Raw genomic sequence first — 15,000 nt, 5'->3', positions numbered from 1 at the left:
CTGGAGGGGTTGGGTGCAGGCCTCGTTAACCCCTTCACTCCCCGGGCCGCTCCTTGGCTGAGTAAAATCGTCTATCAGTGGCAAGAATAAGATTGAATACGTCCTCGGCATGAAGAGGTTACGTGGGGAATGCTGCCGTCCTTCCTATAGTCCTGTCGCTGTAACTTGGCTCAGATTTTCGTCCGTTTTCTAAGTCACGCGGAGGAAAACGGTGCAAGGGGTCTCTCTTCCCCCCCCGTGGCACTTCTTCATGACTAGCATCGTATTCTAGTGTCATTCCATCGCTGCAGCTCAAGATTCAAGATGGCGACATGTTATTTTTAAATTTTAGGCCAAGTTGAAGTGGAAAGAACACAGCCACGTAACTCTTCAGCGCCAGTGCCTATTTTTTCATTCAATTCTCTCATTCTTTCACTTTATTCTTGCTTTTGCATCGTTTTTTTGTAATTTGTAATGTTTTTCTTGCATTTTCTCACTTCATTCCTGCATTTCTTTATGTTATTCATGCACTGTCACGTTATCTTTGAATTTTTGTGCTTTTATTGCATTCCTTATTCCATTTAGCGTTTTGTATCTCATTTAGCGTTTATTAGTTTTGTTTTTTATGCACTTTTCACTTCATTCTGCATTCGTCATCTATTCTAACATTATTTTCACTTTAATCCTGTTTTTGTTGTTCTATTCTTGTGCGTTTTAATTTTAGTTCTGCATTTTTCATTCCATCTTTGCGTTTTTCATTTTATTTTTATGGATTTCATTGTTATTATTTCATTTTTCATTTTATTACATTTTTCATTTTTCTCCAAACGATTTTATTCAGCTTTTTTTTTTTTTTTTTTTCTAGATGCAGAGGTTCGAGGCAGCCTTCACAAGAGAGAGAGAGAGAGAGAGAGAGAGAGAGAGAGAGAGAGAGAGCAATAAAAAATCAATGACACGGCACCGGATTGAAGGGATTAACACTCAGCCCCAATGACCCACTCCCAGCTGAATAAAATCGTCTGGCATCCGCTGGTACAGGATACGTGAGTTGTCCCGACCGTGAGGAGGTAAATGGGCCTTGGCGCTCGAAATAGCAGACGAAATTAGCACTAGCGCTTACCTCGTAGTCCAACGTTCACCATGATTGTAGATCTTGAAAAACCGCACACAAACACACGCACACAAACACACGTACATCCTTCACTGCACAACAACGGTAGGGCACTGAACTAGGAAAACCATTACTGAACTAGGAAAGTCGTTACTGGGCTAGGAAAATTATTATTGAGCTAGGAAAAACCGTTACTGGACCAGGAAAAACCATTACTGGGCTAGGAAAACCGTTACTGGGCTAGAAAACCGTTAAATTTAGTCGCCTCAAACAGCCCATAGTCACTGGAAATAGCCCAGACATGCACTATACCCTCTTTCACCTTCACTTGGGCTAGATTTTCATCCTTTTCCAGTTTCTGTGGCTTAACGCACCATAAAATGAACAATGCTACGGCTCTACGTCCTTTTCATAACACTTCTTCGTGACTAGCGCTGTGTTCGTGTGTTACTCTTTTGTTACATACCATTTTTCAAGACGGGAATGCCGATTTTAGCTCAGGATAAAGTGGAAAGCATATATTCATAAGTTTTCTTGGCTAGTTAATATATATTTTTTTACAGCTTCACTGATTCTCGCCCACTTACAACCGTTGGAAACCGTTCGAATACCGTTGCGGGTATCACTGTCTACGCTTTCTGCTCAAACTACGGTATTTATAACGAAAACAGCGTGTACGATCACTGTATTTCGCGTTTTCTTATGTTCCACTAAATTGATGCCCTGTGTTGAGTGTGAGAGGAATTTGTGCGTGCGTTAGTGAGCGTGAGCCGAGTTTGTGAGTGTGAGTTGAGTGAGTTTGTGTGAGGTTTGCTTGGATGTAGATTGAATTTGTGACTGGTTGAAAAGTGTATATGAATCTGAACGAGCGATAGTATGGAAGTTAAGCTGATGATGATGATGACGATGATGATCATTTGAAAGTTACAGATGAGGGATATTAGCGAGACAAAAGGCCAGTATGTAAGTATGAGGAAAGGTTTGACGGAGTAATTTAGAGAAAGTGTGAGAGCAGAAGGAAGAGAGCAAGGGCAAACTGGTGCGTGGGTGCAAGTGAGAGAAAGAGAGAGAGAAAGAGACAATTTGTAAGCGTAAGAAATAATAATGTTCTAAAAGGGAAGAAGTGAGATAGGGAAGTGAAAGAAAAAGAAAGTGAGAAAGAGAGGGTGAGTGAAAGTGAGCGAATGAGAGTGAGAGAGCGGAGGTGTGTTCTAACCTGCTGCCGGCAACCGAATGAGCCTCCTCTCCCTGCCTCACCCCTCTGCCTGCCTCACCCAACACTGCTGCCCCGTCACTCCACACTGCCTGCCTCACCCCACACTGCCTGCCTTATCCCACACTATCTGCCTTATCCCACATTATCTGCCTCACCCCACACTGCCTCCCTCACCCCACATTGCCTACTTCACCCCACACTGCCTAACCTCACACTAATTGCCTCACCTCACAGTGCCTCGCCTCACAGTGCCTCGCCTCACACTGCCTCACCCACAATGCCTGCCTCACCCACACTGCCCCGTCACTCCACACTGCCTTCCTCACCCCACACTCCTTTCTCATCCAAACCTCCTCACCCCACACTCCTCACCTCACACTGCCCGCCTAACCCACACTGCCTCACCCACAGTGCCTCACGCACACTGCCTCACCCTACACTGCCTCACTCACACGGCCTTCCTCACCTACACTGCCTCATCCACATTGCCTCACGCACACTCCTCACCCATACTGCCTCACGCACACTGCCTTACCCCACACTGCCTCACGCACACTGCCACACCCACACTGCCTCATGCACACTGCCTCGCCCCACACTGCCTTCCTCACCCACACTGCCTCACGCACACTCCTCATCCACACTGCCTCACGCACACTGCCTCACCCACACTGCCTCACCCACACTGTCTCACCCACACTGCCTCACCCACACTGCCTCACGCACACTGTCTCACGCACACTGCCTCACCCACACTGCCTCACCCACACTGCCTCACGCACACTGTCTCACGCACACTGCCTCACGCACACTGCCTCACCCACACTGCCTCACCCACACTGCCTCACGCACACTGCCTCACGCACACTGCCTCACCCACACTGCCTCACGCACACTGCCTTACCCATACTGCCTCACCCTACACTGCCACACCCACACTTCCTCACCCACACTGCCCCACCCCACGCTGCCCCACCCACACTGCCTAACCCACACTGTCTGCCTCACCCTACACTGCCTCACCCACACTACCCCACCCACACTGCCTCACCCACACTGCCTCACACCACACTCCTCACCCACACTGCCTCACCCCACACTACCTCACCCCACACAGCCTCACCCCACACTGCTTTACCCCACAACTGCCTTACCCACACTGCCTCTCGCACGCTGCCTCACCCACACTGCCTCACCCACACTGCCTCACACCACACTCCTTACCACACTGCCTCACCCACACACTCACCCACACTGCCTCACTCCACACTACCTCATCCCACACTGCCTCACCCCACACTGCTTTACCCCACAACTGCCTTACCCACACTGCCTCTCGCACGCTGCCTCACCCACACTGCCTCACCCCACACTCCTCACCACACTGCCTCACCCCACACTACCTCACCCCACACTGCCTCACCCCACACTACCTCACCCCACACAGCCTCACCCCACACTGCTTTACCCCACAACTGCCTTACCCACACTGCCTCTCCCACGCTGCCTCACTCACACTGCCTCACCCACACTTCTCACTCTGCCTGGGTTAGCTGCAGCATTTATGAGTGGCCAGTGGGGGGTGGCGTCACAGGAAGAGCTGGGCACAAAATACAGAATACAGGATGGTTTAGATTTTAACGCCTTCCATCCACGCTGCTTCAGGATTCCTTGTTGATGAAGGGATGGCTCATTTGGCTTTATCAACGTCCAACATGCATTATTTATTCATTTCTTACTCCGTCTGGCAAACTCAAGCCCACATCAGCAGACTGAGCCGTTCACGCAAGGCACAGGATACCCCGAGGTGAGTTACGCCCCGCCTATCCGTACTTCAGGCGGGACGGAAGACGTAGCAGGATTTCATCATCAGTTATTTTTATTTTCGTGTTATTTTTCGTGTTATTTTTTATTTTCGTGTTATTTTTCGTGTTATTTTTTCATTTTCGTGTTATTTTTCGTGTTATTTTTTATTTTCGTATTATTTTTCGTGTTATTTTTTTATTTTCGTGTTATTTTTCGTGTTATTTTTTCATTTTCGTGTTATTTTTCGTGTTATTCTTTATTTTCGTATTATTTTTCGTGTTATTCTTTATTTTCGTATTATTTTTCGTGTCACTATCTTTTATTTTTCGTATTTTTTTATTGTATTATTTTCGTGGTTTTTTATTTTCGTATTATTTTTCGTGTTACTATTTTTTTCGTATTATTTTTCGTGTTACTATTTTTTATTTTCGTATTATTTTTCGTGTTACTATTTTTTTCGTATTATTTTTCGTATTATTATCATTTATTTTTTGTATTATTTTTTATTTTCGTATTATTTTCAACTTTTTATTGTATTATTTTTTTCGTATTATTTTTTTTTCGTATTTTTCGTATTATTATTTGTTATTTTTCGTTTTATTATTGTCGTATTATTTTTTATTTTCGTACTATTGTCAACCTTTTTTTTATTTTCGTATTATTTTTCGTATTATTAATTTTATTTCCGTGTTATTCTGAACCCTTTTTTATTTTCGTATTATCATTTTCGTATTATTTTTTATTTTCGTATTATTTTTCTTATTATTTATTATTTTCGTATTATTTTTCTTATTATTTTCTATTTTCGTATTATTTTTCTTATTATTTATTATTTTCGTATTATTTTTCGTATTATTACATTTTTATTTTCGTATTATTTTTCGTGTTATTATCTTCTATTTTTCGTATTATTTTGTATTTTCGTATTATTTTTCGTGTTACTATTTTTTCCGTATTATTTTTCGTATTATTGCTTTTTATTTTCGTATTATTTTTCGTATTATTATTTTAAATTTCGTATTATTTGGAACCCTTTTTTATTTTCGTATTATTTTTCGTATTATTTTAAATTTCGTATTATTTTTCGTATTATTTTAAATTTCGTATTATTTTTCGTATTATTTTAAATTTCGTATTATTGTCAACCCTTTTTTTATTTTCGTATTATTTTCGTGTTATTTTTCGAATTATTATTTTTTTCGTATTATTTTCCTTTTTTTTTATATATAGATCTTTTTAATATCAAGATTATTCATATCAGTAATATACAAGAGGATATTAAGATGCACTGTCTAGCATAAATCGCTAAGGAGGGGGTGTCGCGGGATCTTCATTGCTACTTTGAATACGACGCTAATCTTATTGACGTAAATTTTTTGCGTAATAGTAGTAGTAGTAGTAGAAGTGGTAGTAGTAACAGTAGTAGTAGTAGTAGTAGAAGTGGTAGTAGTAACAGTAGTAGTAGTAGTAGAAGTAGTAGTAACAGTAGTAGTAGTAGAAGTGGTAGTGGTAACAGTAGTACTAGCAGTAGTAGTAGTAGTAGTAGTAGTAGTAGTAGAAGTGGTAGTAGTAGTAGTAGTAGTAGTAGAAGTGGTAGTAGTAATAGTAGTAGTAGTAGAAGTGGTAGTAGCAACAGTAGTAGTAGTATTAGTAGTAGTAGTAGTAGAAGTGGTAGTAGCAACAGTAGTATTAGTAGTTGTAGTAGTAGTAGTAGTAGTAGAAGTGGTAATAACAACAGTAGTAGTAGTAGTAGAAGTGGTAATAGTAACTGTAGTAGTAGTAGTAGTAGTAGAAGTTGTAGTAGTAGTAGTAATAGTAGAAGTAGTAGTAGAAGTAGACGTAGTGAAACAATGCCTGAAGGCAATGATAATCTCATACTCCTGGCTAGTTTTTCTTCATTATTCTTGACTATATGTAACGGTTGTGCCCTGCATGACGCTCTGGTTATATCTGGCACAGCCGGTGTCAGATGCACGGAGTGACTTTATGCTGGACTCGGTGCATACGAGACCGGGCACGCTCCCAGCCCTGGCTTTCAAAAGATGCTGCATAATCAAAACCCAGGCAGTGGCGAGACCCAAGTCAGCGTAATAAGTCACGTAGCGCTTCTGGCAGCTACACATAGATATACATAGCTACATATTACCACATTAACATTTACATAAGAATAAACAAGGTTAACAGTTCTTACAATGTCCCGTTAATAAGAAATCATTAATAACAATTTCCTCAGGATAACTACAAGTGGCCTGACACAAGGGGAAATGCACAGATAAAGAGTCTATACCGAGGTTGGTAATCAGATGAATACGATGGATATTGTCAATTGAGGAAGGCAGCTGGTTTATGTAAGATAAGAGAGAATAATACTTTCGATACAAACACATGATTAGGGTAAAAATATAACAAAATAAGAGTTATAGATAGAATTAGAAAAGTACAAATAATTAGTAACAATATATCACTGATTATAGAAATGATAGGGGAATTAAACAATATATATATATATATATATATATATATATATATATATATATATATATATATATATATATATATAATTTCCTGTGGCACCCCACGGGATGCATAGGGCCTCGATGAACTCTCTCCACCAATATTTGTCTCTTGCCATCTCCTTCAGGTCCCACCAACACTCCTCTCCTGCTTCTCTTTTCATTGTCCTCAACCAGGTTTCCCTCGGCCTACCTCTACCTCTTCTTCCTCTAGCAGTCCACTCTGGCACATCCTGTATTAAACTGCCTTCTTTTCTGTATATGTGCCCCAGCCACTTCCAGCGAGACAGTCTCACATATTCATCAACTGGTTCCACTCTCGTAATATCCCTTACTCTTTCATTTGTAACTCTGTCTTGCCACTTTACCCCAGGACTCCTTTTCAGTATTCGATTCACAGATCCTAATACTTTCTGATCTGTTACAATTGTACTGTACCATAATTCATCCTCAAATTAAAATTAGTCTAACCATGGACTTGTAAATATATAATATGAGAAAGTAATAATGATAATAACAAACACGCAGGTATGATGTATATAAGTTCAAATACTTTATTTCCATAAAATATGGTTATTCTTACAAATCGGTATACAAAGTCACAAATGAAGTGAAGGTAGCAGTAATACGCGTATTTAACATGTACTATTGCGGCCAGGAGTTCTTAGCCACCCTCGTCCAGCCAACCCGTGTATGTGGCAGAATCGCATTCACGAGCACAGAAGTTGCCTTCGATGCATTTCTGTCGAAAAATGTCCCTTCAGCTTTGGGCTTGTACTAATGGATAAAGCAATAGTAATATTTACTTTGAAGGTTTGACTCTGATAACAGGAATATATCATACTGATTATTTAATAACTTATTTCTCGTATAGAGCCAAGCAAGTGACAAGTATGTATATTTGGCTCCACTCCACGACCTGCTGTAGGTTTGAACCAGCGAACACAGAGTGAACAAGTTCGAAACATTCATTTGTTACAGGAGAGAGAGAGAGAGAGAGAGAGAGAGAGTGTGAGTGGGCGCCTGTAATTCTGGAATAATGAGGTGGAGGCAGACTGGCACAGGGAAATGCAAGGGATGAGAAACTCTGGATTCCTGTGATGCACTGAAAACAGACCACAGTGTGAATATTTCTTCCATCAGTTACTAGAATTTGCCTTACTTTGCGATATATATATATATATATATATATATATATATATATATATATAGAGAGAGAGAGAGAGAGAGAGAGAGAGAGAGAGAGAGAGAGAGAGAGAGAGAGAGACAGACAGACAGAGAAATTTTTTTTATGATTGCCTTCGTTGGAATAATGAATTAGGAGATAAATGCTGTTGATTTAACAAAAAACTGTGCTTAAGAAAGTAATTTGCCTCTCTGTCCAGAGAGAGATATCCAGTTAATGAGAAAAATACTCATGAGTTTGCTAAAAATCTCCAGGTGTCAACCACCAGAGAGAGAAAAAAATGCGAACATAAGGCATTTAACAGAAGTTACGCGGCCTGCCAAATTATCTGACAAAGTCAACTGGCGTTACCCAGAATAAAACCCATTTTTCATTATGTCCGACGAGACGTTATCCTGGGATTAAACTCCTTCGTCATCAGCCAAAGGAAAAATTCCCTGTTTAGCTCGAGCACGTTATTTACTCGTATAGCATAAAATCATGTGTATGTAGCCGGAATGAAGCCCCTTATCTACGGCCTGGCAAACTCCCTGTAAAGAGTACCCGGTACTATTTTCTACCGACAGACTGAGTTAAGCAGTGAGACTAATCTTTCGTGTAAGGAAATCCACCCCGCCTGTGTGTGTGTGTGTGTGTGTGTGTGTGTGTGTGTGTGTGTGTGGAATTGCAAGTCATCTGACTTGTGGAGCATGGTATGCGGGTTGGTAGGTTGGTGACTGGGTGGGTGGATTGGTTAGTGTAGGCTGGTTGTTTCACAGGTAGATTAGGTGGAGTGGGTGGGTGAGAGGGAGGGAAAGGGTTGTTGGGCTGGTTAAGTGGGGTGGAGTGGGGTTCGTGCATTGTTTAAGTGGGGTGGGTGGTGGGGCTACCTGTAGGACAAGGCAAGAGACGGGTTTGTGTCGTCCTACTTTTGAGACATACAGTATTGAGTAAGGTTGTGGGTATGTGCGTTGATGGGTGGGTGTGTAGGTGGATGGACGGATTGTGGGAAAACAGGCCACTGGGATTAGGTGATATGAGTTAATGTCCGAGTTGGGAAGAGTTTAGTGTGCGGAAAATCGGTCCACAGGAGATATTATTGTGGAATCATGCTGAAGTAGGTATATATATCCAGTGGGTTACAACAGGTCCATCGTGCAATACGTCTGTTGGTTAAGAGGTCTGTGTTTCAACTGCACGCATCAGTGGGTGTTATAACCACGTCGGATAACAGGTTTATGGGGAAAATAGGTTCATTGTGAAAAATGCATCCATGGGAATACGACCATGTAGGAAACCTGCATCCATGGAGAGACTCAAGGTCGACGGAAAAATTGGTCCGTGGGGAGAAAATACATCAATGGGGAAAATTAGTTCGTGGGAAAATAGGTTACGTAGAAAAGTAGGAGCCTTTGAAAAAAAAAAAAAGTCATTAAGGAAAATAGGTCTATGGGGGATTGTGCTCCGAGTGGTGAAAATGTCCATTGATGAAAATATTCATGGGGTGAAAATAGGTCCATAGGGGCATACACGTACTGTAAACATACATGGAGATATTTAAAATAAGTGGGACCTAAAATATCCCACTTTTAACAGCGACCGTTGCCTGGAATTAGGCTTACCACTGCACACCTTGCACCAAACAACCATTAGCCAGACCCTATTACCACTTCGTCATCCAGTTATTATATTTCACAATTTACCTTCATTTAGTCATTTAGGCATAGAAAGCCAACCGAAACGAAAGGAAAAATCCCTGTTTGTGTTGAGCACCTCACTTCTCCACCTCATTCCTCTAAAATTCACAGACACTCGCTACTCTCTCTCTCTCTCTCTCTCTCTCTCTCTCTCTCCTGTAACAAATGAATGTTTCGAACTTGTTCACTCTGTGTTCGCTGGTTCAAACCTACAACAGGTCGTGGAGTGGAACCAAATATACATATTTGTCACTGGCTTGGCTCTATACGAGAAATAAGTTATTAAATAATAAATATGATATATTCTTGTTATCAGAGTCAAACCTTCAAAGTAAATATTACTATTGCTTTATCCATTAGTACAAGCCCAAAGCTGAAGAGATATTTCTTGACAGAAATGCATCGAAGGCAACTTCTGTGCTGGTGAATGCGACTCTGCCACATACACGGGTTGGCTGGACGAGGGTGGCTAAGAACTCCTGGCCGCAATAGTACAGTGTAACAGCACCGCGCTAAAGTATGGCTCGGCCTCCACTGTAGGTGCAGGAAAACTACAAACGAACGAACCTCAACAGCAGTGTCCTTAAGGCACATCAGGGTTTCGTAAGTGAAGTTCGTGCCGTAGGAAGTTCATATTGATACGTGTGATAGTAATGCACGTGAGAGGTGCACAGGACTGGTTACATTGGGACCTTCAGGGACTGTAACAGTAATGTATCATAATTATAAAATGTTCAGTCTATCAGTTAGGTGTCTTCATAAGTTCACACAAGGCAGCTTGTACAACAGTAGCAGCAGCAGTAGAAGTAGTAGTAGTAGTAGTAGTAGTAGAAGTAGTAGCAGTAATAATAGTAATAGTCGTAGTAGTAGTAGTAGAAGTAGTAGCAGTAATAATAGTAATAGTCGTAGTAGTAGTAGTAGAAGTAGTAGCAGTAATAATAGTAATAGTCGTAGTAGTAGTAGAAGTAGTAGCAGTAATAATAGTAATAGTCGTAGTAGTAGTAGAAGTAGTAGCAGTAATAATAGTAATAGTCGTAGTAGAAGTAGTAGCAGTAATAATAGTAATAGTCGTAGTAGAAGAAGAAGTAGTAGCAGTAATAATAGTAATAGTAGTAGTAGAAGAAGAAGTAGCAGCAGTAATAATAGTAATAGTAGTAGTAGAAGTAGTAGCAGTAATAATAGTAGTAATAGTAGTGGAAGTAGAAGTAGTAGCAGTAGTAATAGTAGAAGTAGTAGCAGTAGTAATAGTAGTAGTAGTAGTCGTAGTAGTGGTAGTAGTAGTAGTAGTAGTGGTAGTAGCAGCAGCAGTTCTAGTAGTAGTAGTAGTAGTTGTTGTTGTTGTTGTAGCCCTAGTTGAAGCTCTCTCCCTACAGTTCACCATCCTCCTCTTCAGGGATAGGGAGAGGGCTGAGGCACGTTTGTATAACCGGACAGTAGAGTCACCCAGTTATATCAGTGCCACCACGTGAAGGCCTTCCACTCCAGCTCTGGTAGTAAAGACATCAATATAAACTGCATCCGAACCCACCAGCTCGAAAAGAGTGCAGCCCACGTGTGTGTGTGTGTGTGTGTGTGTGTGTGTGTGTGTGTTACAGAGGATGAAGAGAGGAAGGAGAATAATAATAATAATAATAATAATAATAATAATAATAATAATAATGTGTATCAAACCGCTTTAAAGTATCCAGAAAAATACGTCATTGGAGTGAAGGACAAATTTCAACTTCACTCTTATTCGCGTCGATTGAGGAAGCTCCTTTACACCTTTTCCTGAGCGATTTAGTTTGCTTATTACACCTTACTGTCCTGTTCTGTGTTACGTAAATCCTTCCAGTATCACCATACACTGCATAAACAAACGTACAAAAGGTTACTTACCAGGCATATCCAAAAATAAACCGCTAAGGAAAAGGTGCTAGGGAGCTTCCTAAACCGACGAGAATACGAGTTTTGAAATGGAGAGTTTGGTTGACTAAAAAAAAAAATGCTATACCGTTTTTACTCTAACTTGACCTAAAATTGCCGCCTCCCCATCGTGAATGCTGTGTTGTAACGGTATCAACACTAGATTACGATGCTAGTCACGAAGAAGTGCGATGGAAAGGAAGTTGAGCCACAGCAGTTTTTTCTTTTCTTTTCTTTTTTTTCTGCCACTGAGCTACAAGAAATAAGCTACAAAGGATGATGATGATAAAGTTGAGAGTGATGATGATGATGATGAAGTTGATGATGATGATTATGATGAAGTTGACAATGATGATGATTGATGATGATGAAGTTGAGTGATGATGATGGTGAAGTTGACAGTGATGATGATGAAGATTAAGTTGACAGTGATGATGATGATGGTGAAGTTGACAGTGATGATGATGATGATGAAGTTGACAGTGATGATGATGGGAGTGATAGTGGTGGTGCTGGTGGCGTTGATAGTGAAGGTGATAATGAGTGATGATGATGATGAAGAGGACGGTGTTGGCTGTGAGGCGGTGTGTGCGTCCTTCACTCAGATCACGTCTTTCTGTACAATTTTTTTGCTTCTATACGATGTTAGCCAGCCTAGGAAAAGCCCTTGTTGTGGTAGAGGGGTTTACGAAGGCTATATCTTGCTCCTCTAATTCTAAAAGACAATATTGGGCTACATAAAATCGTCTGTAGGCAGCAAGGATGAAACGAAAATAGCCGAACTGTTTACCGTCGGATCCATGAGGGGTTTTGGCCTAAAGCGGAACAAAAAGAAGGCCTAAGTTGTCCGTAAATAGGTCATTATATGAAGTTTATTTCGTATTAATGCAGAATCTAAAGGTTTATAAACATTCTCAACTTAAAAATCACCGTAAATAAGATTCCAATCCCGAGAAATTCGCCTAGCATTCAAGTAAACGCAAAGAAGATGACTGGAGCTGCCGTGAGGTGTTCAGTCTGGGCCAGTTCTCTCACAGTTCCAATGGGTGAATATTAATTTAAATGTGTGACTCAGAAACAATGATTTAGTGGACAGGCGACAGTTACAGACGTTACTGTTTTAGTAGTAGTAGTACTATCAGTAGTAATAGTAGTAGTAGTAGTAGGGTTAGTAGTTGATGTTGTTAGTCCCTGGTTCATCCGTAATGTGAACTCAGTGGACTACCCAGTGAAGCTGCCTTTCTCCAGTAGTCAGTCCACCATCTCCGAAGCAGATTTCATCACTCAATTTTAGTTTCTATGCATTATTTTAACTGTTGTTGTTTTATGTTTCTCATCACACTGAGGTGGTTTGGCGATGTGGAGAGGATGGAGAGTGAGAGACTGGCGAGGAGAGTGTATGTGAGTGAGATGCAGGGCAGTAGAGGGAGGGGAGGGCCAAGGATGAGATGGAGGGATGGAGTGGAGGGGTATATGAGAGAGGAGGGTGTGAGCTGGGAGCAGGGCAGTGAAATGGCAGGGGACAGAGCGACATGGAGGCGATTTGTCTGTGGCCACCCCTTACGGGATTAAGGCGTCTGGCAAGAGATACATAGATAGATAGTTTTATGCATAGTTAAATGGCGCGTCCTTAACGTAGGATATGAATTTCAGTGTGACTAAGGTAAGGAGTGCTCCCTTCTCCCTATAGGGCTAAGATACGAGTCAATGTGTGTGTGGATGAGTAATTTGGTGAGTGTGTCGTCCTGTCTCGGCTACCCCCCTAGAGGGAAAACGCCTAGGTATATAGATAGAATATGTATGTATTTGTGTCTGTTTTAACCATCTGTGTTCTGCTTTTGCCGCTGTTGTAAGGCGGTAATGACCTCAGTTGTTACGTTGCTGTGATATTTTAATCTATCAACAACCTTCCTCCTTTTGAGGGTTAGGGAAGGAAAGGAGAAACGCTTATATAACCGGGCAGTGAATCGTCCCATGTCAAAACAGTGCCATCGCGGGAAGGCGTTCCTCTCCACCACACGGCCAGGGTTAAAAGCTATATATTACAACCTCCATAAAATTACCCCCTCACTGCCAATTGGCCTTTTTAGTTTTATCTTTCCTCTCTGCCAACGATATTTCTCAGCGTGGAAGGTACTGGCACTGGAGGGCGTTCATACAGCCTTCATTTTCTTTTCATTACAACAGCTTAAAGAAAACGCATAATCACAGTAACTGGGTTATTTTTAAGTTCAACAAGATGAAAGCTCGTCATAGGAGCCATAGACGCCTGAGAGTGATGGCGATGAATTTCACTTGTCCTGTCTATTTATTGCCAGACGCGATTTGTTTATGGCCATCCGTTACGGGATTATGGCGTCTGGCAATAGAAAGGGTGACAGAACTAGCGGAATACATCTCTAACACTCAGGCTTCTTAGACTCACTTTCAGATGAATAAAATCGTCTGGCTTAAGCAAGAATACAGTGTTCATTGGAGCCATCATGACAAAAAGAAAAACAAATCTCTCCAAAATCAATAAAACCGTTTGGAGGCAACATGAAAACACCGAAGTACCCAACAGTCGGCATCTAAAGCCAAGTCCTGTCACGCTCCTTTCTCCACAAACTTTGAAAATTCGTTTTGTACCCTCCACAGCAGACAACACTAATGGCGATGATCTGTTGGCCAAAAAGTTACCAGTGTCGTCTGCTTCCCATTTACCACATATCCTCAAAATCCACAGAGAGATAAGCCGGAGGTGACAAGGCTTCTGATGCCAAGTGTATGCCACCCGATTCAAGAAGTAACGAAAGAGATGCTATAAATCATCCTGCACACACACACACACACACACACACACGCACAGATAACTCACATATAGACACATACGAGGCCTGATTAAAAAGTATCCGACCTTTAGCTGATAAATAAATAAATAAAAGTCTTGCCAAATTCAGACTGTAATTCCCTTCAAAGTATGACCCCTGGGACTCAACACAGCCCAGCGGTCTTTCTGTCGATGGAAAAATTGTGTAAAGTAGGTTTTGGGGATCACTCCTAATATCTTTGTCGCATTTTGCCTTTATCTTATTTGTGTCCTCAAATTTTAAACACTTCATGGGCATCTTCAGTTTAGGATACAGACAGAAGTCGCAGGGAACCACGTCGGGAGAGGAGGGAGCCTGTGTGATCCTGTGTTTGGCCAAAAAAATCTTGGATGAGATGGGATCAGTGGGCTGGAGCATTGTCGTGGTGGGTTTGCCTGTCCTCCGCCTCCCACAGCTCCCGTCTCTAGCTACCCATTGCATTCTGTAGGTGATGGAGAACTCCAAGGCAGTACTCTTAATTGACTGTTTGGTCCTCTGGAATGTACTCTTAATAAACAACACCCTGGTAGTTGGAAAAAAAAACAACAACTGTCAAAGCTTGAGCCTCACCTTGTTCCAAACCTGCCTCGCCCTCTTTGGCCTTGGTGATTCTGGTGATACTGTGACGATTGAGCTTTCGTTTCTGGGTCGTCTCCATTCACCCAGCACTCATCGTCAGTTATCTTCATGAAGTACGGATTCTGGATAGCAAAATTCAATATATCCCAGTCCTTCATTTATGCAAAAGGCCAGCTCTGG

The sequence above is a fragment of the Coenobita brevimanus genome, chromosome 69 (genome assembly GCF_032717465.1).
Source record: "Coenobita brevimanus isolate Jiangsu-jjx chromosome 69, ASM3271746v2, whole genome shotgun sequence".
NCBI lineage: Eukaryota > Metazoa > Arthropoda > Malacostraca > Decapoda > Coenobitidae > Coenobita > Coenobita brevimanus.
Note: the sequence above shows the minus strand (reverse complement) of the source record.